The following is a 25669-nucleotide window of genomic DNA, read 5'->3' on the forward strand; positions in this document are numbered from 1 at the left end:
TTACTCAGGGCTATTCACTTTTTGTTTTCAATTTAAGTCAGGTGGATGACTCAGGCGCGTTAACGCCGATCAATAGCGGGGTGCTGAGACTCGATTTGCGCTTCAGAACCCCATTACCGCATACAGCAACCCTCATTGTATACGCGGTTTATGATTCGCTTATAGAGATTAATGCTAAGAGGGAAGTATTGATGGACTATTATTAACGCTATGAACGGCCGTGAATTGGACATGATTATGACCCGGATGCAGAGAACCTTATTTGGAGGCGTTTTCGCATCGGATGAGCTAGGTGACGTCAGAGACACGCCTCCGAAACATTACATCGTCAATATGCCCTCTATCCCGTCAGTCGCGTGAACATGAAAACCTTCAGTATCCCGCAAAACTCTAGAATCTGTCAGCAGGATAATCTCTTCCTCGGACACATCCCCAAGCAAATTGTATTAGCTCTCGTAAACCACAACAGTTTTATGGGACGGAGAGATTTAAACCCGTTTAATTTTTTGCATTATAACATAGAGTATTTAGCTCTCAGCCACGAAGGTCGACAAATACCTGCCAAACCTTTTCAGCCCAATTTCGAAGCTGGACTATGTACACGTGAATTTCATAATTTATACACAGCAACGGGGCGTTTTCTAAAAGATTTACCTCTCTGTATAAACCAACAGGATTTTACTCAGGGCTATTCACTTTTTGTTTTCAATTTAAGTCAGGTGGATGACTCAGGCGCGTTAACGCCGATCAATAGCGGGGTGCTGAGACTCGATTTGCGCTTCAGAACCCCATTACCGCATACAGCAACCCTCATTGTATACGCGGTTTATGATTCGCTTATAGAGATTAATGCTAAGAGGGAAGTATTGATGGACTATTATTAACGTTATGAACGGCCGTGAATTGGACATGATTATGACCCGGATGCAGAGAACCTTATTTGGAGGCGTTTTCGCATCGGATGAGCTAGGTGACGTCAGAGACACGCCTCCGAAACATTACATCGTCAATACGCATCCAAGACATTTACCCGGAGAGCACTGGCTCGCTTTGACTTTAGAATCGGACGGCTCGGCCACATTCTTTGATCCTTTTGGGCTACCACCGAATGGGTCGTACTACCCGGCCAGTATATACAGATTTTTGAAGAAGCATTCTAAACGGATCGACTATCAGAACGGGCAGTTGCAGCACGAGCTCACAGACACCTGCGGTCAACACTGTGTGTATTATTTAACCCAACGCGGATGGGGGCACACTTATCGTGAAGTGCTGACTCATTACAATTCCGACCCTCTCCATAACGACGCGATGGTTAGAGAGTTTGTCAAAAAATGTCGAAGACCAGACCGGATGTGCGGCGGGCAAACATCATGTTCGTTGCATAAATTTAAAAAATGTCATTGTCTGAAACCATGTTAATGTTTTATAAAATCTCTTTTATTCAATAAACATTGTTAAAGAGAGTTACAGAGTCATGCGTTGTTTTTTCCACTAACAACAATAGTGTCATCTAATAACTAACCCATTTTACTACCGGTGATGTCCTCTTTCTTTTTTTTTTATTCATCATGTTTACATCTTCTACATAAGAAACATCCCCATCTTCACCTGTAGCGTATTTTAAACGTTTAAAATCTGCGCGAGCCAAGGGGTTGGAGATGCTTGTTTCCGGCAAGTTCAACCGTGCTAGCGTTCTAAGAAATTCACTCCATCCTACCGGCTTCTCGTTGATTTTTTTCCCACTCGTACACAAATGTCTCAACAGATCGCTCATATGGGAGCCTTTGAAAGTTTTTCCTCTAAAAACAAATTCACTTAACGGCGTCCAGCTTACATCTTCTGCCGATAGTCTTTTCAGCACATAGTTGGCATTGCGTCGGAAACGTGGACCTATGGCGTCCAGAATATCATCAGTTGCGCTCTCATCAGCGGTCTTTATTTCACCCCTCTCATTGTCTTCGTGGCGAATCGTAATAGGAATTTGCTCGGAGTCTTTTTGTTTGACCAACCCCAAGTAACGCTGCATTAAGGTCTGATAAATTTTGATCTTTTCATATTGATTTAAATTTTTATTATCCAAAACCTGTTTCATCTCTTCATCCAAAGAATGCTCTGCTGTATCACGGATGGTCGGCGCTGGTCGATTCAGCCTCTCGAGCTGATAAGGCGAAATCAGGAACATTTTCTGAGCCGTTTTCAAACTCATTTTATGCTTTGTTCATAAAGCCACTAATGACACTCCCGAGAACAGGTGCGAAAGCGGCCAGTAACGGCAATATAAAACCACCTTTCTGAACTAACACAGCTCTTTTCTTCTTCAAAGTATTTTTCTTATCAGCCAAAAAGCGGATATTTTTCTTTTGCTTTTTAAGTCTCTTGTAAAGTTTTGATTTTAAGGGTACATGTCCTTTAAGAAGATTTAGAGCAATCTCACATAATGCTTTCACCAAACTACTGGGGCCTCTGAGTAGCAAATGCTTACGTTTGGCCGGCTTGGATGTAAACAGAGATTTGAGTAACGGTGCGTTTGTTTTTAAAAGCTTCGTCATCGTTTTATTGTTTGGGTATATAAACGACAGGCCACTGGTTATGTAGTACACCTGTACGTAGTCTATATTGTTCTGGGCATGAAGGTGTCAAATCTACCAGTAAATACCCATGCGGCTCTCTTGTAGCATCTTCAAAGCATTCCAGGAAAAACTTCCGGTTGCTGGGAGAAATTTGATTCGCCAGGACACTCACCTGCAGTTTATCGCGGGGGTTTTTGAACAAAATCAAATAATTACTGTTCAAACTAATAGTCCGGCTAAATTTGCCCTGATGGAATACATTCTGCGTTAGCATTATAACGCTTAAATTTTTATGATGTCTATATTGGGTGAATATTCGAACCACTTCAGGGTTATCCGAAGCTTGGAAGATGACGTCATCCAGAATCAACAGATGGTGCTGCTGTGGCGGGAACAGCTTCTCGTCGTCAAAAGAATCAGGCAGCCCCTTGATAAAAACAATGTCTTTATTCAGGTTTTTGAGCTCATCGTACATTGGCTGGTATGAAGTATAAACCCAGACAATATTATCAGGTTTTTTTCTCAGAACATGTTCAGGATTTTGCAATACATTTTTTACAAAGAAAGTCTTGCCACAACCCGAAGGCCCTGCTACTAGAGATGAAAAAGGGAGTTCTAATCTGGGGTCGAATTCAATCTGATTAAAAGCCATTTCCACACACACAGACACACGTATCGATAGATAGAAATATCAGTAGCCAAACGGTTCAGTGGTGCCTCGCTCTAGCAGCCTTCTTTTATCGTACACCACACGAAGCCGCTTGGAAAATGACACGTTTCTGAGATGAAACCCTCTCTTATCGCGAACGATATTATGCTGGGGCGCGTAAAGCACATCTGAGGTCGCACCTGCTGTATCGAGGTAGCCTTGAACCAAACTGAGCATGCTGTCGAGATTGATGCTCTGACCGCTTTCGTGACTTTGTGTGATACCCTTTACCTTCATGACCGTCTGAGATGACCCTCGTGTTTTATAAGCGTATGTTTTGGGGCCGGCTGAGACAAATTCTAAAATGCTGTCGTTCGAAAGCTCATCTGTCAAATCACCCAGATAATCACCTAGCGGGAGAACACTTTCACCTGGCTTCACAGTGTACACGAGGCTGTCTGTATCTGTGTAAAGGACACGCCTCTGTAAAATTTCTAAATAGCTGTACATTTTTAGGCGTGCATAGGCTGTTGTGAAGCACGCTGCAGCCACGTTTGATGTTTTTGAGGCGGGGATCTCGTTGTTTATGTTGATACAATACTGCACAATTGAGAGCTTCTCATTGATAAAATGGAAGAATTTCACATTGTACAGACCTGAAAACAAAAGTTCAAAAAAATCCTCTGATTTTGTCACAATTTTTGTGTTTGTCATGTTGTCACGTTGCGCGAGTTTTCCCCACAGATTGTTAAGACAGAGTTTTGACACTTGCCTTTTGCCAGGGTTTACAGCAATTTTGGAAGGATCGAGTTGGATACCCTGATGAATGGCATACCCTTCTATGTATCTTTCTCTGTCAGCCTGGTTGACCACGTGAGGCGGGTAACCTGAAGATTCTTGTTTACCTTTTAGAAATGTTCGCATGTAATCACGGAAAATTGTGTCGCTCGTTCTTGTGTAATGCCACACTTCTGTAATTTCCGCAACCGTGTACCCGAGATCGAGTGCCTTAACAAATTCAGGGGTTGTCCAAACACCTGTTAACGATCTTTGCTCATCACTATGTGTACAAGCCGTCTGCTGGTTGTTACACTCGGCACATGTGCGGCACAGTGTGAAGACGAGTTTACCTTTAGCTGTTTTGAACGGTAGAACGGGAAAATATAAACCACGGGGTGGGTTGACTGTGGCGCTGATGAAACCAAAATACGACCTAGGGTCTTTAAAATCACCGTGGATAATCGTTGGATGATCGATTGGGTATGTGGCTGTACTGTTGATGAAAGGATATAATGATGTCACATCAACATACAACACACGCTCGTCTGGCTCTGCCGTGTATTTTAAAACGAATGCGTTTGTTCGGCCCCCAAAAAGAGCCTGCCTCGGTTTGAGCGGTGTAGGAAATTTGTTTTTTTTAAGGAATTCCTTCACCTCTATGTCCATCTTTTTCATTTGCAACCATTCATGCTCCCACATAATTACAAGGTACACATCCTGTCTAAGCTGTAGATCCTGAATTTTCTTTTGTGTTTTATCAAACCTCTCCTGAAAAGGGCGTTTGGTTGTCGGGCATATTTTAGAGAGGTCGAAGCATTCTGCGCAGCCGTGGTGATAACAACCAAAATACTCAAACACTATTTTTACGCCCCCGATTTCACAATAACCATCTACAAAGTAGTTGTCTATCCTAACTTCACCACCGTTCAACGCATGTCTAATTTGGATATTTTGGCTGTGCATGATCCATTGCATGTACTGAATAGAATCGTGCGAGAAAGCTTTGTACTGACGCATATAGTTGTCTGATGGTGTAATGGCTAGTGTTTGAGGAGTCAGAAAATTAGCTCGAAAAACTTTCATGCACGCCGACGCAATTGTTACCGCATTGAATGGATCTGTTCCGGTGGCCTCAAAAAACTCACTCCTGAATTTTTCACACCCTTGCATTAACAGATCAACATCATTCTCGCAGTAGGCTATTGCCTGTTTAGCAAAATCAAACACATTGCTAGCTTCTTTGGCATACCACTCGTCAAACTTTGATCGTTGGGAGGGTGACATTCGCTCGGTGCCGTAGTACGTGGGGTCAGGGTGAGACCCTACGTAGTTTAGATGCTCTAAAGAGCTGAATTTGTGTGGGAAGTAACCCTTTGATTTGTCTTCAAACCCCAGGGCCTTAGGCATTGCGCTTAGAGGCATCGTCAAGAATGAGAGAGAGTCTATAAATCGTGATTTTGTGTCTAAATCGACAAATGATAGAACTTTACTCCCTTGCATCAGAATGTCGAGTTTGAGACCTAATTCAAGCATTCTCCTTATCAGTATGTATGAATCAAAACCTCTCGCATTATGTGCAACAAACGTAGTTTGTTTAAACCGTGGCATTCGGAAAAATCTGAGAAATTCATCAACACAATCTGTGCCATACCAATGCTTCGCCAGTCCATTATTTGATTCGCAACAGATGAGAAAAGGTTTGTGTAAACCGTCTGAATCTACATAAGTTTCGAAATCGTAGTAGACTACATTTTTGCACGGTGGTTGTGGTTTGATGGGCTGAATGTAGCACATGTGAGGGTTCAACAATGCGTCATCTTGATTTATGATCTCATCACACACTGTGCATTTTTTAACGGGGCAACGATGTTTAGCACCGGTACCATCAGCTCTCACATAATATTGAAGACCGCACTCCAAGCATTTTTTGTATGAAGTGCAGTTGCTGACACGATTCATTGATCGAGACTCTTTATGTTTGGTAAAGCATTCCTCATTACGACAAGATTTGTTACAGTCGGGGCAGATGACATGTTTAAACCGTCGCTGTTTACAGCCTGGATCAAGACAAACGCCACAGTGTCCTTCACAATGGTGCTGTTGCCAATTCTCATGCCCTTTGTAACAATGCCTGCAAAAAAATGCGTGGCCGACAAAGGCCTCAATCGCTTTCACGCCGTAAAAATGGCCCTCAAGATTTAAGACAAATAAAGTGTCGTTATCTGTTTTGGGGTAACGCGTGTCGAAAAAGGTCATGGGGCGGCAGTCCTCTTTTCGATACATTACAGTTATTTTCCGTTTGAGGACTTTCTCAAATTTATGGACATCGCCCAGACTCACAGGTGTTTGACAATCCAATCCTACACTCTCATGTAAGAGTCGCGCTTGTCTTGTGGCCTGTTTTGTCGTGAGTGTGTCATTTAGCAGATAGGTTAGTGAGAGAGCGAAACACAATTTATTGTCTTTATTACGAGGTATGTGTAGGTGTCGTTTTTTCAACCTCAAAATCTCTCTGTTGGTAGTGTTCAACAGCCTTCGACGCATTCCACCACCACCACGCAATGGTGTGACTATTTGTACAATGAGCTCTAAGCCCTCATCAGCCAGAAGCTCTGTGTTTGATTGGGCTAAACGTTCAAGCAAGTTTGATACATTATCTCTGATAGAGTTTATATCACTAGTTTGCTGGTAGATGTGAGCTCTATCGTTACCAGCCGCGAGCTCTATCTGAATTACATCACCTGTTTGTGCCCTGCTAGCTACCTCTTGCACGACATCATCTATTTTATCTTCAATCTGGAGGTAGAAGGTTGCAAAATCATTAATGTTCTGTTGCGATGGTATATTTAACCGTCGCCTTACCTCTACATTATTGAAATGTGGCCTATTGATTACAATAGAACCGCCGTGTTGGTCAGCTAATACAGAACCGTTGTTAGATTGCTGGGGCGTGTGTTGAAATGCTGGTGTGTTGTTGTCAATAACGTCTATTTCGTGATCAATTATAACAGAGCAGTTGTTAGGCTGAAATATCGGCTGAACATCGTCAACAGCAAACGATGATGAATCGACAGTGTTAGCGGTCAACGGATCAACCAGAGGCTGTGTATTTAGATTTTGGATCATGTTTAGCAACTGCACAGGAATGTCAGGACTGATACGCCCGTTGTTGCCATTAGCTTGGTTGTTTAATTCTGCTATCATGTTTAGCAATTGTGACGGGATTTGTGTCGGACTCTGTCGACCTTCATTCATACTTTGATTGTTCAATTCATCTATGACAGCCTGTAAATGAGTGAGAATAGCAGGACTGTCTGGTCTCTTCCCCTCTGACAAAGCCGCGGTCACATTGTTGAGCAAATCTGTTATTTGACTCGTACACACATTGTTAGCGTTTGATAAATTTAGCTCTGGTGTGTCACTTCTTTGGCTTGGCCCGCTAAATGACGGTAAATCTATTTCAGAAATGTTTGCTAAGAAATCTGACTCCGTTGACGTAAGGTTTGGATGATCCATTATATTTTCTTTTACAAAACACAACAGAAACAACACAAACCTATTTTGATTCGGCTAAATCTGTAAGAGCATGTATAATCTTAAAACACTCTTGTAACCGTCTTTTGTAGACACAGTTACCACGACACTTTAGAGACCCCCTGCTGGTTGAGTGGTGCGTGTTGTAGAAGGGGTGCCCTCTCCTCCTCCCCCGTCCCTTGCTCTCTCTCTGAGCCTTCGTGTCACGACGCTCACCCGGAAGTGGCTATAAAAAAAACAAAAAAAAACGGTTAAGCCTTTATATTATCAAAAATAGCAAGTCGAATGATAACATAGAAGGAAATGCTTCTAACTTTGTTTGTCGACTCTTGATGATGCTTCAAGCCCTCGTAAGTAGACAGAGCTTCAACTAGTTCTGAGTCCGTCGCTGATTCCGGCTGAACGGTGTGGGTTGAGAGTGGATTGGCTTCAACAGTAGCACGTGACTCTGATACCGCCGGTCGCGCTGGCGCTGACGTTTCGACTGCTCCAATATGGCGGTCGGACGTTTCGACTGCTCCAATATGGCGGTCGGAGGCAGCTTGTGTCGGCCGATTGTTTTTTCTAGTGGCAGCGGCCAGGAGATCTGACGCATACAAAAAATAAAATCAGCAACTAATACCCTCTATATGAACTATCTTAGATGCGCGATTGACTCACCGTAGTCTGATTGTGTTAGGTAAACGTCGCTAAAATCGTCGTCAAAAGATGCGTGGACATCGGCAAAAACGATGTTGTCTGTAAACAATACATCTTGTTTTATAAAATAACCTATTATTATTATTTATCATTATTATTATTTGTTATTATTATTATTATTGTGAGAAATGTAGTAAAATGACTTACCTTTAACCATTCTCGAAAACAGCTTTTTGACGCGCTTCGACCCCCGTTGGTCCGAGCGATGGCTTGTCTTGTCTTGTCTTCTCCAAAATGATGCTCGTCCACACCAAACTTTAAATTCGGCGGGGATAAGACCACGCCTATGAGCTCACGTGTCGCACGAAATCGGATAACTTTGGCCGCTTGTTGATGACGCATCAAAGAGGTCTTTCTCATATCGTCGGACCCAGTATTGTTTGTCAAATTATGCACCAACACCTTGCGACTTGTAGCCGTGTGATTTTCTCAACAAAACCCCCCTTGATCCTCCAAAACCCCCTTGATCCTCTAAAGCAATGTTTACCAAATTACATGCGTCTCCCGCTTTCAGATAACTTTGGCTGAGCTATTGTTTCTCAAATTATATGCGACTCTCTTGAAGCCAACTTTGCCACCTCTAATGACGCCTCTCTAACCCCCTCCTCCCTTCCTCTTCTCAACAGAAAGGCTCTGCAAAGGTAGCTCAGAGGGCTGTTAGCAAAGCTAGCTCAGGTGCTGCACCTGTCTTGATTCATAAAAATACACGCCCATACATATCCACATCTTAAAAATGGCGCCAGCAAACCAAAATGGCGACAGTCAAAGATGGCGCCGTCACGACTGACGCCATCTTGATGCCCCCAACCCCGCCACAAATCAAAAGAGGGTGATTTATGACCCCCAATAAAAAAAAAAGCCATAAATCTTAACATCAATAGGTCATAAAATTTTATTACCCCCTAACTCATTTGCATATGAATAGACATCAAAGCTTGCCGCCTTATAAACCTCTCTCACGTTTTCTGAAATGTGCTCCTCCCGTCACTCTGGTTGGGTGCGCATAGTAAAAAGTGCTCTTGGCAGCTAGAGAGTGCCGCGTTGACCACTGCGCATGAAGAAATAACCACCTGCAACGTTTGGTTTAGGTTTTAGGTGCATTTTTAATTTTATTGCTTAAATCGCATTTTCTCGACGAGCTGAGCACGTTTTCTGAAATGTGCTCCTCCCGTCACTCTGGTTGGGTGCGCATAGTAAAATGTGCTCTTGGCAGCTAGAGAGTGCCGCGTTGACCACTGCGCATGAAGGAATAACCACCCGCAACGTTTTGTTTAGGTTTTAGGTGCATTTTTAAATTTATTGCTTTAATCGCATTTTCTCGACGAGCTGAGCACGTTTTCTTAAATGTGCTCCTCCCGTCACTCTGGTTGGGTGCGCATAGTAAAAAGTGCTCTTGGCAGCATGAGAGTGCCGCGTTGACTGCTGCGCATGAAGAAATAACCACCTGCAACGTTTGGTTTAGGTTTTGGGTGCATTTTTAATTTTATTGCTTAAATCGCATTTTCTGGACGAGCTGAGCACGTTTTCTGAAATGTGCTCCTCCCGTCACTCTGGTTGGGTGCGCATAGTAAAAAGTGCTCTTGGCAGCTAGAGAGTGCCGCGTTGACCACTGCGCATGAAGAAATAACCACCTGCAACGTTTGGTTTAGGTTTTAGGTGCATTTTTAATTTTATTGCTTAAATCGCATTTTCTCGACGAGCTGAGCACGTTTTCTGAAATGTGCTCCTCCCGTCACTCTGGTTGGGTGCTGTCAAACGCACCTCTTGGATTAAGGTGCCCCCGGCTTCCCGGTAACGGGTTTGTTTTAGCCGGGTTCGGAGATTCGTCCGTAATCTAACCACCCGAGTTAAATTAACTCCACCGGAATCAATCTAATTTCTGTACGACGGCAATCCCTCTCAAATCACCCGAAGCTCGTGCCGAGTAACTCAATTCGAGGCAGGACTTCGAAGTGACCGCATCGTATTGATGGCTCCCCGCTAATGTTTGAAGTTCTTATTTTGTTACGGATATTTTTTAGATGTCTTTGTTAAGACCTCAGGGATTCGTTTGTATAGCGCACCCAAGCACTAGTTTTGCCGAAGTAAATGTTATATGGGTCCGTTCCACTTGGTCGCTCATGCAGCGAGCCGACCAACTTGTTTATTCGAAAGAGAATCGAATTAATAAAAGTGTGACAATAATAGCATTTAAGAAGAAAATTAATGCACTTTATATTATTAATTCTAACTTCTTATATGTAAATCTAGCACTTAACTGTCGGAGTGCTTCACCCCACTTGATTGCTTTAAAAAGATTAACAACTTTCTTAAAACGAATAAAAATGTCTTACTCTATTTAGATTTGCCCAGTAATTAATTTGGAAGGCAAGTCTATTTTTCGATCGTGTCCTGTTTAACTTTTGACGCGGCCCGACAAATTTAATTTAATTTTAAATTTTACGAAGGCGGGGGTGGTCCTGCTTCGGTGCTTCCTCCACTCTTGCAGCCGGTTGCCAGTGCGGATAGCCAGAGCGATGAGGGCATCGAGGTCGGTGGGAAGGTCTAAGGGGATTAGCTGATCCTGTATGGACCCAGAGAGGCCCCGGAGGAAGACGTCATATAGTGCCGTCGCGTTCCAACCGCACTCCGCGGCCAGCGTGCGGAACCGGATGGCGTAGTCCCCGACGGTGTCTTGTCCCTGGACTATCTGACAGAGTTGGCGAGCCTTTTCTCGGTCAGCGGAGATTGGATCGAACACCGTTCGCAGAGCCTTGATGAACGCGGGGAGAGAGTGACAGGAGACAGAATCCCTGGCCCATTCCGCGGTGGCCCACGTGCGGGCCCTTCCCGTCAGGTATGAAACCATGTAGGCCACCTTGGAGCGCTCGGTGGGGAAATCTGCTGGGGCCCTCTCAAAATGCATCCCGCATTCTGTAATAAATGCCCGGCTAAGGCCGGGTTCACCGGAGTAGCGCTCTGGAGGAGCCAGTCTGGCACAGCCGGTCATGGGAGCTATGGCAAGGGGAGTAACTGAGGAAGCAGCGGGTGTACTGGAAGTCGCTGCTGGTCCCGCGTTTAAGAGCGAGAGCACGTCCTGCATTTGCTGGCCCAGCTGTGCTACTTGGGTGGCGACCGCTCCTCTGAATTCTTCTTGGCACTTAGCGATTCCTCGGATTTCTTCCCTCAAGTCGCCCACTTGCTTCTGGTGCTGGGCGAGCTGTGAGGCCTGGGAACGCACTGCGGCGCACAGGTGCTCTGACTCTGCCGAGTCCATGTCTGGCCAGTGTGTACTGTCAGGCAGGGGACAAGACGGAGGACTCAGATGCAGAGTCGTTTCTTTCTGGGATTTATTCCAGCAAGCACACTGAGCAAAAGTACAAATCAAATCGCCTCTTGCGAGGGAAAACACGTGGCAAAAAGTACAAACAAAAGGTGTCGCACTGAGGCGAGTCAAAAGGCTAAAAGTACAAATCAAAACGCCTCTTACGAGGGAAAACACGTAGCAAAAAGTACCAACTAAAGGAGTCGCACTGGGGCGAGACAAAAAGGCGATGGAGACCAAGGCACAAACAAAAGCGTCGCTCGGTGGCGAGACAAAAAGGAGGGTTCTTACAGAGAGTTCGGACATCAAGGGATCGCTGGTGGTCGGGACGAGGCAAGACACACTGGCACAAGACAAGGGGAAGACACGGACTAAATACACACAAAAGGGCGGGGACACAGGTGATGACAATTAGTGTCGATTACGCAGGTGCACACAATCGGGATCAGGGAAGACAAGACAACCAAACACCAAGGAAGGAAACACGAACTGAAACGGAAGGGATGACAAAATAAAACCGGAAGTAAAGTTACGACAATTGACGAGACAAAAAACTAAAAAAATAAACGCGACCGCATGACAAATCTATTTTAACCATCGTCGTTATTTTATTTAGAGGAAGTAAATTTTCAAACGAATTCACTTTTAACGAAATTCACTCTTCCCTTAAATATCTACAAAAGTTATTTAATTCTCTAACATGTTCGGAGTTACCTTTTACGCGGCCCGTCAAAAGGGGGAACGGGCCTGCGCCCTTCAAATAATTAAATTACTTTCAGTTCTACACCAAACTAATAATCCAATTTAAACACTTCCGTTAATTTATTCAGACGAAGCAAACTTTCAAACGAATTGAAATTCACTCGTGTCTCAAATAACTACGAAAGTTATTCAATTCTCTACAATTGTCTGATGTTACTTTTATTTATTACGGTCCTATGTTATACCATAATAACCCCCCGCACATTAATCAAATCGTCAAATCAACCCCAAACCATCGATTGCACATTCAGTACAAATCAGAGCACAACCAAGTAAATAATATACGAAACACATTTATTGAAGAAACATGAAACAGAATTACAAATCTCAATTACTCCAGAAACCGAACAATTTCACTCACTGATACCCGTGTTAATAAAATCATTCAATCCCAGAACAATTCGATTGGAAAACACAGTTCATGAAAGAGGGAAAAGGTAGATACCAGCTGCGTGCTATTTTTGGTGGAAGCAAAGTCGAGTGATCAATTCGATCTTACTTCTAAAATCCAAATTAGAGAAACAGGCTGGCCTCGAGGAGGCCGGCGGCCCGATGACTATTCCCCACTCTCGCTAAAATACATAAAAGTCGTTTTCCTTCACCTAGTTTCTCCTGTAAAGTTGTCCAGTCCAATTTTTTGGAGTAAATCCAAGTTAATTTCGGACCAGCGATCCTGCGTCTTACACAAAGATCCCGGGACTCTGGAAAAAATCTTGAAGCTCCTTCGGGCTTCTTCACGTATTCTTTGGGGGAAAAAGCCTCTTAGCTGCTCCTGCAGGACTTTTTATAGGCTTGTCTGGTACCTATATCCTCTCTATAGGGTAAGACCGCCTAGTTTCCCACGCCTTATAGATTTTGGTCAGTTTTCCCACGCTGTATAGGGTTTGGACAATTTTCCCACGCTCGTACACCTGCTGTCCTTCAGCAGATGTTTCCGCCTTGACCATGCATTACTTTCCACCAATGTACAGCTAGCCCCTGGTAAAGCCTTTCACTTCCCCTTTTCTTCACTTCCTGTTTCATGAAAATAACTTTTTAAAGTTACGCTTCAATTAACTCTGAAATAAAAATCCAAACCTTTGATCTATTTCTTTAAACAATTTTTGTCACGCCACTATTCTCATAGTGGCGGGCCTCTTGACCAAATTGACTAACAATATTGCTTTAAGCTCTTACAGAATACATTTTTAGCCAAGCAAAGAAATCAAAAAGTAAAAATCACATTTGTGCTTCTCCAAACAATTTATGTCACGCCACTATTCTCATAGTGGCGGGCCTCTTGATCAAATTGACTAACAATATTGCTTTAAGCTGTTACAGAATACATTTTTAGCCAAGCAAAGAAATCAAAAAGTAAAAATCACATTTGTGCTTCCATGCGTGACTCACAATCCGACACCGTGTTCCTGTTTTATTTCTATTTTAACTAGTTTAGCTTATTGTGGCCCCTTTTTGGTCTCATGTTTTGGTCTGGCGCTATCTTTTGGACAAATTTGGAATTTCAGCTCTGCCAATTTATTCCTGTGAACAATCCATATTTTACCATTTGCACCACCTTTACCCCCCATGTTACATGACAATATATATACATATACTATATATATATATATATATATATATATATATATATATATATATATATATATATATATATATATATATAAGTATATATATATATATATGGCTGACTAGCTCAATCAGTAAGTGACATGACTTACAAACGGAAGACCCGGGTTCGATTCCCGGCAGGGGCACAATATGAGCAATGAGCGATTACCTTACCAACAGTCAGTGTGGGTCCTTAGGCAAGACCCTTAACGATACCGCCTACCTCAGAGATAATGAGAGTACAAGAAACGAAAGACATGCCGGCTCAGACGTCGCCCGGACAAACAAGGTCTGCGTCAGGTGCTGGGGAACCAGAGCACCCTGATGACAAATGGGCTACTGGAACAAGACACAAATGGGCGAGATGCGAGAATAAGGATCTGTTGGAATGCTACTACTCCAGCAACCCGAGCGAGAGGGGTTACATGCGGAGAATGCGGGAACAATGGCAACTTCAATACCCACAGTCAACACTATCGGCCAAGCAACTAGTAGCTCAATGTTCCAATATCCATAAACGGCACCTGCTATCACACCTCGAGATTGATGAGATACAACATAAATGCCATAGCGAAGGCCAACCAGAGCACCAGGTCAGAGACGAGTTAAATCCATGTAAAAGCCCAGAGGTTGGGTACGAAACCCCAATAAGCACAATCAAGCTGAACGAGGCAGCAACTGACCTGAAGAACAAGATCACGGTGAGAATGAATGCTCGGGAACCTAGATACACACTGCAGAGGCTAAGTGAAGTACCCTCAGAAAGTCTCCTAGAAGATGTGAATGCAGCATTGACAACAATTCCTACGGCTACCATCACTGAAACCAATGAGCTGATATACACCTCAGCAGCAGTGATCCTAGAAATGCTTGGCTACAAGAAGAATGACCATATGCGACCACAACAGTGCCCACCATGGAAGAGAAGGCTGGAGGCCAAAATCAAGATAGCACGGAGAGAAGTGAGCCAAATGACAGAGGCCCAGAAAGGTGCAATGAAAAAGCAAGTTCCCAAGAAATACAGCCATATGCCCATACCTGAAGCACTCGAAACTGCCAAACAAAGACTCCAAGCCTTGGCCAGCCGCCTAAAGAGGTACACAAGAGAGAATGAAGCCAGACGAATAAACAGGTTGTTCACAACACAACCAGCGAAAGTATACGCTCAGTGGCAGGGGAATAATAGCAGAGCAGACCCACCAAGGCTGGAAACTGAACAGTACTGGAAGGATATATGGGAGCGGGAGGCATCACATAAGAAGGATGCACAGTGGCTGGTGGCTCTGAGAAAGGACCACAGCAAGCTCCCTGAACAGAACCCAGTAACCATCACAGTGGCAGACATCCAGAGAAGAGTCTCAGGAATGAAAAACTGGACAGCACCAGGCCCTGACATGATCCACAGCTACTGGCTCAAGAAACTTACAACTCTCCATGAGCGCCTGGCAGCACAAATGAACCAACTGCTAAGGGATGGGACTCACCCTGGATGGCTAACCCAAGGGCGTACGATCCTGATCCAGAAGGATCCATCAAAGGGTACAGTCCCATCCAACTACCGGCCAATCACCTGCCTCTCCACAACATGGAAGCTGATGTCGGGCATAATATCAGATAAGATCAGCAGGCACATGGATCAATACATGAGCACTGCTCAGAAAGGGATTGGTAAAAATACCAGAGGAGCAAAACATCAACTCCTGGTGGATAGAACAGTCACCCAAGACTGCAGAACTAGACGTACCAACCTGAGCACTGCCTGGATTGATTACAAGAAAGCATATGACTCAATGCCACATACTTGGATCACTGAATGCTTGAGGCTGTACAACATCAATGGGACTCTGAGAACCTTCATCGCCAACTCGATGAAACAGTGGAAAACCACACTTGAAGCCAATGGCAAGCCACTTGCACACGTGACCATCAAATGTGGTATATACCAAGGAGACGCTCTGTCCCCAATGCTGTTCTGTATAAGACTGAACCCCCTCAGCCAAATAATCAACAAGACGGGCTATGGATACCAACTCAGGAATGGGGCCACCATCAGCCACCTCCTCTACATGGATGACATAAAGCTGTACGCTAAGAACGAGCGGGACATTGACTCCCTGATCCACACTACCAGGATCTACAGCTCTGACATCGGAATGTCATTCGGACTTGAGAAATGTGGCCGCATGGTGACTAAAAGAGGAAAGGTAATCCACACAGAGGGGGTCTCACTCCCAGAAGGAACAATAGCAGACATTGAGGACAGCTACAAATACCTTGGAATTCCACAGGCAAATGGCAACCTTGACGAGGAAACAAGGAAAGCAGCCACAGCCAAATACCTCCATCGAGTAAGGCAAGTCCTAAGAAGTCAGCTCAATGGCAAGAACAAGTCCCTAGCCATTAACAGCTACGCCCTACCAGTAATCAGGTACCCTGCAGGAATCATACGGTGGCCAAAGGAAGATATACAGACCACAGATATCAAGACACGGAAGCTCCTAACCATGCATGGAGGGTTCCATCCCAAGTCCAGCCCCCTGAGACTGTACACTAGCCGTAAAGAAGGAGGCCGAGGACTAGCGAGCGTGAGAGCCACGATCCAAGATGAAACATCCAAGATCCATAAGTACATCAGGGATAAGGCCCCAACGGATGACGTGCTCAGTGAATGTCTCAGACAATGGGCATCAAAGGAAGATGAGGTGCTGGAGGGACCATCATGGGAGGACAAGCCCCTACATGGTATGTACCACCGAAACATAGCTGAAGTAGCTGATATCCAGAAATCCTACCAATGGCTAGAAAGAGCTGGTCTGAAGGACAGCACAGAGGCACTGATCCTGGCTGCACAAGAACAGGCCTTGAGCACCAGAGCAATAGAGGTCCAAATCTACCACACCAGACAAGACCCCAGGTGTAGATTGTGCAAAGAAGGTCCTGAGACAATCCAGCACATAACTGCAGGGTGTAAGATGCTGGCAGGTAAAGCATACATGGAGCGCCATAACCAAGTAGCTGGAATAGTGTACAGGAACATCTGTGCAGAGTATGGACTGGAAGTCCCAAGATCCAAGTGGGAAACACCTCCAAAGGTGGTAGAGAATGACCAAGCCAAGATCCTCTGGGACTTCCAGATCCAGACAGACAGAATGGTAATGGCGAACCAACCGGACATTGCGGTGGTGGACAAAGAGCAGAGGAAAGCCGTTGTGGTTGACATAGCCATCCCAAATGATGGTAACATTAGGAAAAAGGAACATGAGAAACTTGAGAAATATCAAGGGCTCAGAGAAGAGCTGGAGAAGACCTGGAGAGTTAAGACTTCAGTGGTACCTGTGGTCATTGGAGCACTAGGGGCAGTAACCCCCAAACTGGAGGAGTGGCTGAAACAGATCCCAGGAAAAACATCTGACATCTCAGTCCAGAAAAGTGCAGTACTAGGAACAGCAAAGATACTGCGTAGAACCCTCAAGCTCCCAGGCCTCTGGTAGAGGACCCGAGCTTGAAGGGAAAAAGAGACCACCCACGGGGGGTGAGGAAAAGTTTTTTTTTTTTTTTTTTTTATATAAATAAGTACAAAGTGCAGCAGTGATAATTATGCAATAGTGCAAGTAGGCATAACAGTATTCAAGAGTGTGCAGAGGAATGCTAAACCATGTATTAAACTTCTATTTAAAGGGTTTATACAAGTTCAGTAAAGTTGGTAGTGCGAGATAGTGCAAGATAGAGGTCCGTAGTGTCATAAAGTACAGTTCTGTGAATGTGTGATGCAGAGTTCAGTTTAGAGCTCAACAGTTCTAGTGTTCAACAGTCTGATGACAGCAGGGAAAAAGTTGTTGCAGAACCTGGTGGACCTGCAGCGGATGCTGCGAAACCTCTTCCCAGAGGGCAGCAGGGAGAACAGTCCATGGTGGGGGTGTGATGGGTCATGGATGATGTTACGGGCACGGGACATGCAGCGCTGAGATGAAATGTCCTGAATGGAGGGAAGAGGAACCCCTATGATCCTCTCTGCTGTCCTCACCACTCTCCTCACGTTCTTCCAATCGGAGGCGGTGCAGCCTCCACACCACACAGAGAGACAGCTTGTCAGAATGCTCTCTATGGTGCTCCTGTAGAACGTCCTCATGATGGGTGGGGGCAGGTGGGCTCTCCTCATCCTCCGCAGGAAGTACAAGCGCTTCTGTGCCCTCTTGACCAGTGCCGTAGTGTTCATAGTCCAGGTGAGGTCTTCTGTGATGTGGACCCCCAGGAATTTGGTGCTGCTGACCACCTCCACAGCTGAGCTGTTGATGATCAGTGGAGCGTGGTGAGGCTGGTTTTTCCTGAAGTCGACGATGATCTCCTTCATCTTCTCCACATTCAGGAGGAGGCTGTTGTCTTTGCACCAGCCCACCAGCTGCTCCACCTCCTCTCTGTAGTCCAGGTCGTTGTTGTCTCTGATGAGCCCCACCACCGTTGTGTCGTCTGCGAACTTCACGATGTGATTGGTGGTGAACCTGGGGACGCAGTCGTGTGTCATCAGGGTGAACAGCAGGGGGCTCAGGACGCAGCCCTGAGGGGAGCCTGTGCTGAGGGTGATGACATCAGAGGTGTTCTGTCCGACCCGGACTGACTGAGGTCTGTTGGTGAGGAAGTCTAGCAGCCCAGTTGCGAAGGGGGGTGTTGAAGCCCAGGTGTTCCAATTTTCCTACCAGATGCTGTGGGATGATGGTGTTAAACGCTGAGCTGAAGTCCAGGAACAGCATCCGCACATGGGTGTTCTTCTCCTCCAGGTGAGCCAGGCTCAGGTGAAGAACGGAGGAGATGGCGTCCTGAGTGGAGCGGTTTTGCCGGTCGGCAAACTGGAACGGGTCAAATAATGGGGGGAGTCTGGAAACGATGTGACCTTTAAGCAGCCTTTCGAAGCACTTCATCAGTGCAACAGGTCGGTAATCATTAAATGAGGTGATTTGAGGTTTCTTCGGCACCGGAATGATGGAGGCAGTCTTAAAGCACGCTGGCACTGTGGCTTGGCCCAGCGAGGTGTTAAAAATGTCTGTGATGACCCCAGCCAGCTGACTTGCACATTCCCTGAACACACGCCCAGGAATGTTGTCGGGGCCAGGGGCCTTACGGGGGTTGACTCTCCTCAGGGTCTTACACATCGGCGGAGTCAAGGCAGAGTACCTCCTCTTCCTGATGGGGGACAGTTTTAACTGCTGGAGTGCCGTTTAGTGCCTCGAACCTCCCAAAGAAGTTATTTAGACCATTTAGAAAGTCAGCATCAACTTCACCCACCGGGGGGGGGGGTGATTTGTAGTCTGTAATCGCCCGTATGCCTTGCCACATACTCCTGTTGTTGTTGGCATCGTGGAAACGATCCTGAATTTTTCGACTGCGGTCTCGCTTCGCTACCCTGATGGCACGGTTCAAGTTGGCTCTCGCTGTCCTCAGTGTCTCCTTGTCGCCAGACTTGAAGGCAGAGTTCCGCGCTCGTAGCGTTTGACGTACCTCCTCAGTCATCCAGGGTCGTTGGTTGCCCCGGGTGATGATATTCTTAGTGGTGCTGACGTCCTCGGTGCATTTGTTGATGTAGGCTGACACAGTCATGGCGCTCGTAGCGTTTGACGTACCTCCTCAGTCATCCAGGGTCGTTGGTTGCCCCGGGTGATGATATTCTTAGTGGTGCTGACGTCCTCGCTGCATTTGTTGATGTAGGCTGACACAGTCATGGCACACGCATGTCAAATCTACATCGGGAAAACTGGGAGGGAGGGAGGGAGGGAGGGAGGGAGGGAGGGAGGGAGGGAGGGAGGGAGGGAGGGAGGGAGACAGGCAGGCAGGGAGGCAGGCAGGGAGGCAGGCAGGCAGGCAGGCAGGCAGGCAGGCAGGCAGGCAGGCAGGCAGGCAGGCAGGCAGGCAGGCAGGCAGGCAGGCAGGCAGGCAGGCAGGCAGGCAGGCAGGCAGGCAGGCAGGCAGGGAGGCAGGCAGTGTCTGTCTGTTGAGGTTTTAACCTTGTTCTTCTCCTGCTGAAGTTCTAACTGGACGTCCATCAGTTTGGCTCTCAGCTCGTCATTGGCGGCCTGAAGGGCGCCCGTTCACTCCGCCTTGGCCCGCCCTGCCGGAGCTCGTTTGGACATCTCTTACTCGAGTCTCGCCCGGTCGTCAGTCAGAGATCACAACATTTGTACTTGGAGAGCACAAACGCAGTGCTGTTTTCCACTGGCTTCGGACTCAACTTCAATCGGTACCGTAACTTACAACATCATAAACATAGATCTAGCTTGACTTATTCATTGAATAAATGCATTTAGTTCTTCAAAACTGCATCACGCAACATAGCGTGACCGAGACGGCCGTTATCCACCTGCGTGAAGTTATTTGGTGAAATGAATGAGATGTTTAAGACACCATCGTTCTGTCTCTATGTAGATGAAGGGAAATAATCGATTGCTGAAGGTCCAAAGGTGTTGTGATAAACAAATAAACATTTTAGTGATTAGTGACATATTTGTGATAAACATATTAGGCAGGATAATCACATATGTTAACTTGCCTGCCCACACTGTATTTATTGATGGTTATTTGTTAAATCGAGTACTGTTAGACATGAAATAGGAAGTGTTTCACATAAATGGACGACGAAAGGGGTACTCACCATTGTAGCTCCAGCTGGTCAATGATATGAGCCTCTTCTTGCAGTGGAAAACATACAGCCAACAAACACCGTGGAACCTAAAGGAATGAAAATAAACATTAACATTTAGCCTCAACCAACATTCACAAACGTAAATCTTTTTAAACACAATGAGTTGTACTTACCGTGTACGCTCTAGACGGTCCACTTGCAAGCAGAAAATAAAGATATTTCTGTTGATAATCGTCGTGTTTGTATCCGTTGTCTCGCTCAAGGCCATTGCGCCCACAGATTTGAATTTTGGCGAGAGTTCAGCCTATTGACGTCATTTCCGCGGTGTAATACCCGCATATCTGAAACGGCAAAGTTAAGAATAGAGTTAAAGTTTTTAATCAACGCAATAAATTACAACCGTTGACCAGTCGAAATAATCGTCGAAATTTGGCGTCTGTGGCTGGAAGCAGACGCCGAGTTCGACGTTCCTCCCAAACGCCACACTCCCTCGCTTTTCAGGGCTACACAAAAAAAAACATATTTTTCAAAACAACGAGTTGTAATTACCTTGTACGCTCTAGACGGTCAAGTTGCAAGCTGAAAACAAAAATATTTGTCTTGTTAGTCGTCGTGTTACTAACCGCTGTGTCTTGTTTGCCAGCATTGCCGCTTTCCTACTTCCTGTTGCACATGACTGCGACATAATATTATCTAAAACTGTTTGTGCTGTATTGTGTTGTTTTGTGCGGTATTGTGTTGTTCAGTGCGGGATGGTGTCGTTTAGTGCGGCATGGTGTTTTTCAGTGCGGCATAATGTTGTTCAGTGCGGCATGGTGTCGTTCAGTGCAGCATGGTGCGTTCAGTGCGGCATGGTGTTGTTCAGTGCGGCATGGTGTTGTTCATTGCGGGATGGTGTTGTTCAGTGCGGCATGGTGTTGTTCAGTGCGGCATGGTGTTGTTCAGTGCGGCATGGTGTTGTTCAGTCCGGCATGGTGTTGTTCAGTGCGGCATGGTGTTGTTCAGTGCGGCATGGTGTTGTTCAGTGCAGGATGGTGTTGTTCAGTGTGGCATGGTGTTGTTCAGTGCGGCATGGTGTTGTTCAGTGCGGCATGGTGTTGTTCAGTGCGGCATGGTGTTGTTCAGTGCGGCATGGTGTTGTTCAGTGCGGCATGGTGTTGTTCAGTGTGGCATAATGTTGTTCAGTGCGGCATGGTGTTCAGTGCAGGATGGTGTTGTTCAGTGCGGCATGGTGTTGATCAGTGCAGGATGGTGTTGTTCAGTGCGGCATGGTGTTGTTCAAAGCGGCATGGTGTTGTTCAGTGCGGGATGGTGTTGTTCAGTGCGGCATAATGTTGCTCAGTGCGGCATAATGTTGTTCAGTGCGGCATGGTGTTGTTCAGTGCGGCATGGTGTTGTTCAGTGCGGCATAATGTTGTTCAGTGCGGCATAATGTTGTTCAGTGCGCCATGGTGTTGTTCAGTGCGGCATGGTGTTGTTCAGTGCGGGATGGTGTTGTGCAGTGCGGCATGGTGTTGTTCAGTGTGGCATGGCGTTGTTCAGTGCGGCATGGTGTTGTTCAGTGCGGGATGGTGTTGTTCAGTGCGGCATGGTGTTGTTCAGTGCGGCATGGTGTTGTTCAGTGCGGCATGGTGTTATTCAGTGCAGCATGGTGTTGTTCAGTGCGGCATGGTGTTCAGTGCAGGATGGTGTTGTTCAGTGCGGGATGGTGTTGTTCAGTGCAGGATGGTGTTGTTCAGTGCGGCATGGTGTTGTTCAAAGCGGCATGGTGTTGTTCAGTGCGGGATGGTGTTGTTCAGTGCGGTATAATGTTGCTCAGTGCGGCATAATGTTGTTCAGTGCGGCATGGTGTTGTTCAGTGCGGCATGGTGTTGTTCATTGTGGGATGGTGTTGTTCAGTGCGGCATGGTGTTGTTCGGTGCGGCATGGTGTTGTTCAGTGCGGCATGGTGTTGTTCAGTGCGGCATGGTGTTGTTCAGTGCGGCATGGTGTTGTTCAGTGCGGCATGGTGTTGTTCAGTGCGGCATGGTGTTGTTCAGTGCGGCATGGTGTTGTTCAGTGGGGCATGGTGTTGTTCAGTGCGTCATAGTGTTGTTCAGTGCGGGATGGTGTTGTTCAGTGCGGCATGGTGTTTTTCAGTGCGGCATGGTGTTGTACAGTGCGGAATGGTGTTGTTCAGTGCGGCATGGTGTTGTTCAGTGCGGGATGGTGTTGTTCAGTGTGGCATGGTGTTGTTCAGTGCGGCATGGTGTTGTTTAGTGCGGCATGGTGTTGTTCAGTGCGGGATGGTGTTGTTTAGTGCGGGATCGTGTTGTTCAGTGCGGCATGGTGTTGTTCAGTGCGGCATGGTGTTGTTCAGTGCGGCATGGTGTTGTTCAGTGCGGCATGGTGTTGTTCAGTGCGGCATAATGTTGTTCAGTGCGACATAATGTTGTTCAGTGCGGCATGGTGTTGTTCAGTGCGGGATGGTTTTGTTCAGTGCAGGATGGTGTTGTTCAGTGCGGCATGGTGTTGTTCAATGCGGCATGGTGTTGTTCAGTGCGGGATGGTGTCGTTTAGTGCGGCATGGTGTTTTTCAGTGCGGCATAATGTTTTTCAGTGCGGCATGGTGTTGTTCAGTGCGGCATGGTGTTGTTCAGTGTGGCATAATGTTGTTCAGTGCGGCATAATGTTGTTCAGTGCGGCATAATGTTGTTCAGTGCGGCATGGTTTTGTTCAGTGCGGCATGGTATTGTTCATTGCGGCATGGTGTTGTTCAGTGCGGCATGGTGTCGTTCAGTGCGGCATGGTGTCGTTCAGTGCGGCATGGTGTCGTTCAGTGCAGCATGGTGCGTTCAGTGCGGCATGGTGTTGTTCAGTGCGGGATGGTGTTGTTCAGTGCAGGATGGTGTTGTTCATTGCGGCATGGTGTTGTTCAGTGCGGGATGGTGTCTTTCAGTGCGGCATGCTGTCGTTCAGTGCGGCATGGTGTCGTTCAGTGCGGCATGGTGTCGTTCAGTGCAGCATGGTGTCGTTCAGTGCGGCATGGTGTTGTTCAGTGCGGCATGGTGTTGTTCAGTGCGGTATCGTGTTGTTCAGTGCGGTATCATGTTGTTCAGTGCGGTATTGTGTTGTTCAGTGCTGTATCGTTGTGTTGTCCGTATTGTGTTGTGTTGTTCGTATTGTGTTGTGTTGTTCGTATTGTGTTGTGTTGTTCGTATTGTGTTTTGTTGTTCATATTGTGTTGTTCGTATTGTGTTGAGTTGTTCGTATTGTGTTGTGTCGTTCGTATTGTTTTGCCTTTAACACTTAGCCTCTAACACTTAGCCTCTAACACTTAGCCTCTAGCACCTAGAAGGTAAATAAATAGGAAGGAAGGACTCACCGGTGACGTCTTTGCCCACGTCCAAGCGTTGTACTTTGTATTTTCATCCTTCTGACATTGGAAAACATATAGCCAACAAACACCGTGGAACCTAAACGAATGAAAGAAAACTATCATTTGGCCACAACCAACATTCACAGATACAACACAATGTGACGTGCGGTGGTAGAGGTTAAAGGTTGAGTGAAGGGCCCTCGTTTTAAACAACTTTTTTGAAAAGGATTGGGAACAAGTAAGACGTATTTAATTTATTTAATGGGAAGTAGTAAGAGCTATTGAATTTAATCTATGTATTATATTCTATTGTATTGTATTCTGTTGTATTCTTTTGGATTGTATTCACACTAACCCCACTAAAACTTCAGCCCACAAAAACTCGCCTCTGGCGCCTAGCCTCTGGCACTTAGCCTCTAACACTTACCCTTTAACATTTAGCCTTTAACACTTAGCCTAGAAGGTGAATAAATAGGGTTAAAGGTTGAGTGAAGGGCCCTCGTTTTAAACTACTTTTTTGAAAAGGAGTGGGAACAAGTAAGACTTTTTTAATTTATTCAATGGGAAGAAGACTTATTTAGATTAATTGATCTATTTTTGTTCCCTGGCAAAATTCGATTTGCTGCAATTCCAAATTTCCAAAGTGAATGAAGGAATGAAGTCGTTTAAATTATGATTTTGTATAAATTGTAGGCATAGACACAAAATCCACGGCACAAAATGGGCAGACTTTACTTGTTTGAAGAGGACTGGTTACAAGACAGACTTTTCTGATTTATTTAATGGGAAGAAGACTTATTTAGTTTATTTAATCTATTCTTGTTCCCTGGCAAAATTGGATTTGCTGAAATTGTATTTTGCCAAATCTTGACTTGAGACCTGATAGGAAGTATTAAACGCTTAGTTAAATGAAAGCAATTTAAATTATGACTTTGTATAAATACTAGATATTAACAGAACATCTACTGCGCAAAATGGGCAGAGTTTACTTGCTTGAGGAGTGGCTTATTTAAGACTAAGATTTATTAAATCTGTTTGTTCCCAGGCAAAATTGGATGTGATGCAATTCCAAATTTCACCACATGATGGTGCCCAATTTTGACTTCATAGGACATTAAACACTTAGCTTGTTATTATCTTCAAGGTAATCAGATTTGTTTATTATTCTAATGGCCTTTTCAAAACTATTCTGGATTACTACTTTGGATCTATTCTACATTACTCGGCAACAACATACTCTGTAACAGATTAGGCAGTATAATCACATATGTTAACTTGAGAGTGCCCACACTCAATCTACTTATCGTGATGTGTTAAATCAATTACTGTTAGACTCTATTTGTCTGATAATCTACCAAATCTTTGAATTGAAAAATTTGTGATTTAATTAATAGCTTGCTATTATGTTCAGGGTAATCAGACTTGTATATAATTCTAATGGCCTTCTTTTGAAAACTATTCTGAATTACAACTTTGGATCTTATATTACTTTGCAACAATATACTCGGTGACAGATTAGGCAGTATAATCACATATGTTAACTTCAGTGCCCACACTGTATTTATTTATGGTTATTTGTTAAATCAAGTACTGTTAGACATGAAATAGGAAGTGTTTAAGATAAATGTTATGGCTACTCACCATTGTAGCTCGCTCCTGGTCAATGATACTTGTAGCTCGCTCCTGGTCAATGATACGAGCCTCTTCTTGCAGTGGAAAACTTACAGCCAACAAACACCGTGGAACCTAAAGGAAGGAAATTAAACATTAA

The 25669-nt window shown here is 45.3% G+C and overlaps 1 long non-coding RNA gene across 2 annotated transcripts; it reads right to left on the reverse strand.

Annotated features, from left to right (window-relative positions):
- Positions 1–3001: 3001 nt before the first annotated feature.
- LOC125993436 (uncharacterized) lies at positions 3002–8836 on the reverse strand. Of its 2 annotated transcripts, XR_011086367.1 has the most exons (4): positions 8383–8836; positions 8197–8274; positions 7851–8122; positions 3002–7762 (listed from the first exon to the last, which is right to left on the reverse strand). It is a non-coding gene; the product is annotated as an uncharacterized lncRNA (long non-coding RNA). The 2 variants fall into 2 exon arrangements; XR_011086366.1 differs by lacking the exon at positions 8383–8836 and having other exon boundaries at positions 8197–8313.
- Positions 8837–25669: the final 16833 nt, after the last annotated feature.

Source organism: Syngnathus scovelli, unplaced genomic scaffold (assembly GCF_024217435.2).
Source record: "Syngnathus scovelli strain Florida unplaced genomic scaffold, RoL_Ssco_1.2 HiC_scaffold_29, whole genome shotgun sequence".
NCBI classification, from domain to species: domain Eukaryota; kingdom Metazoa; phylum Chordata; class Actinopteri; order Syngnathiformes; family Syngnathidae; genus Syngnathus; species Syngnathus scovelli.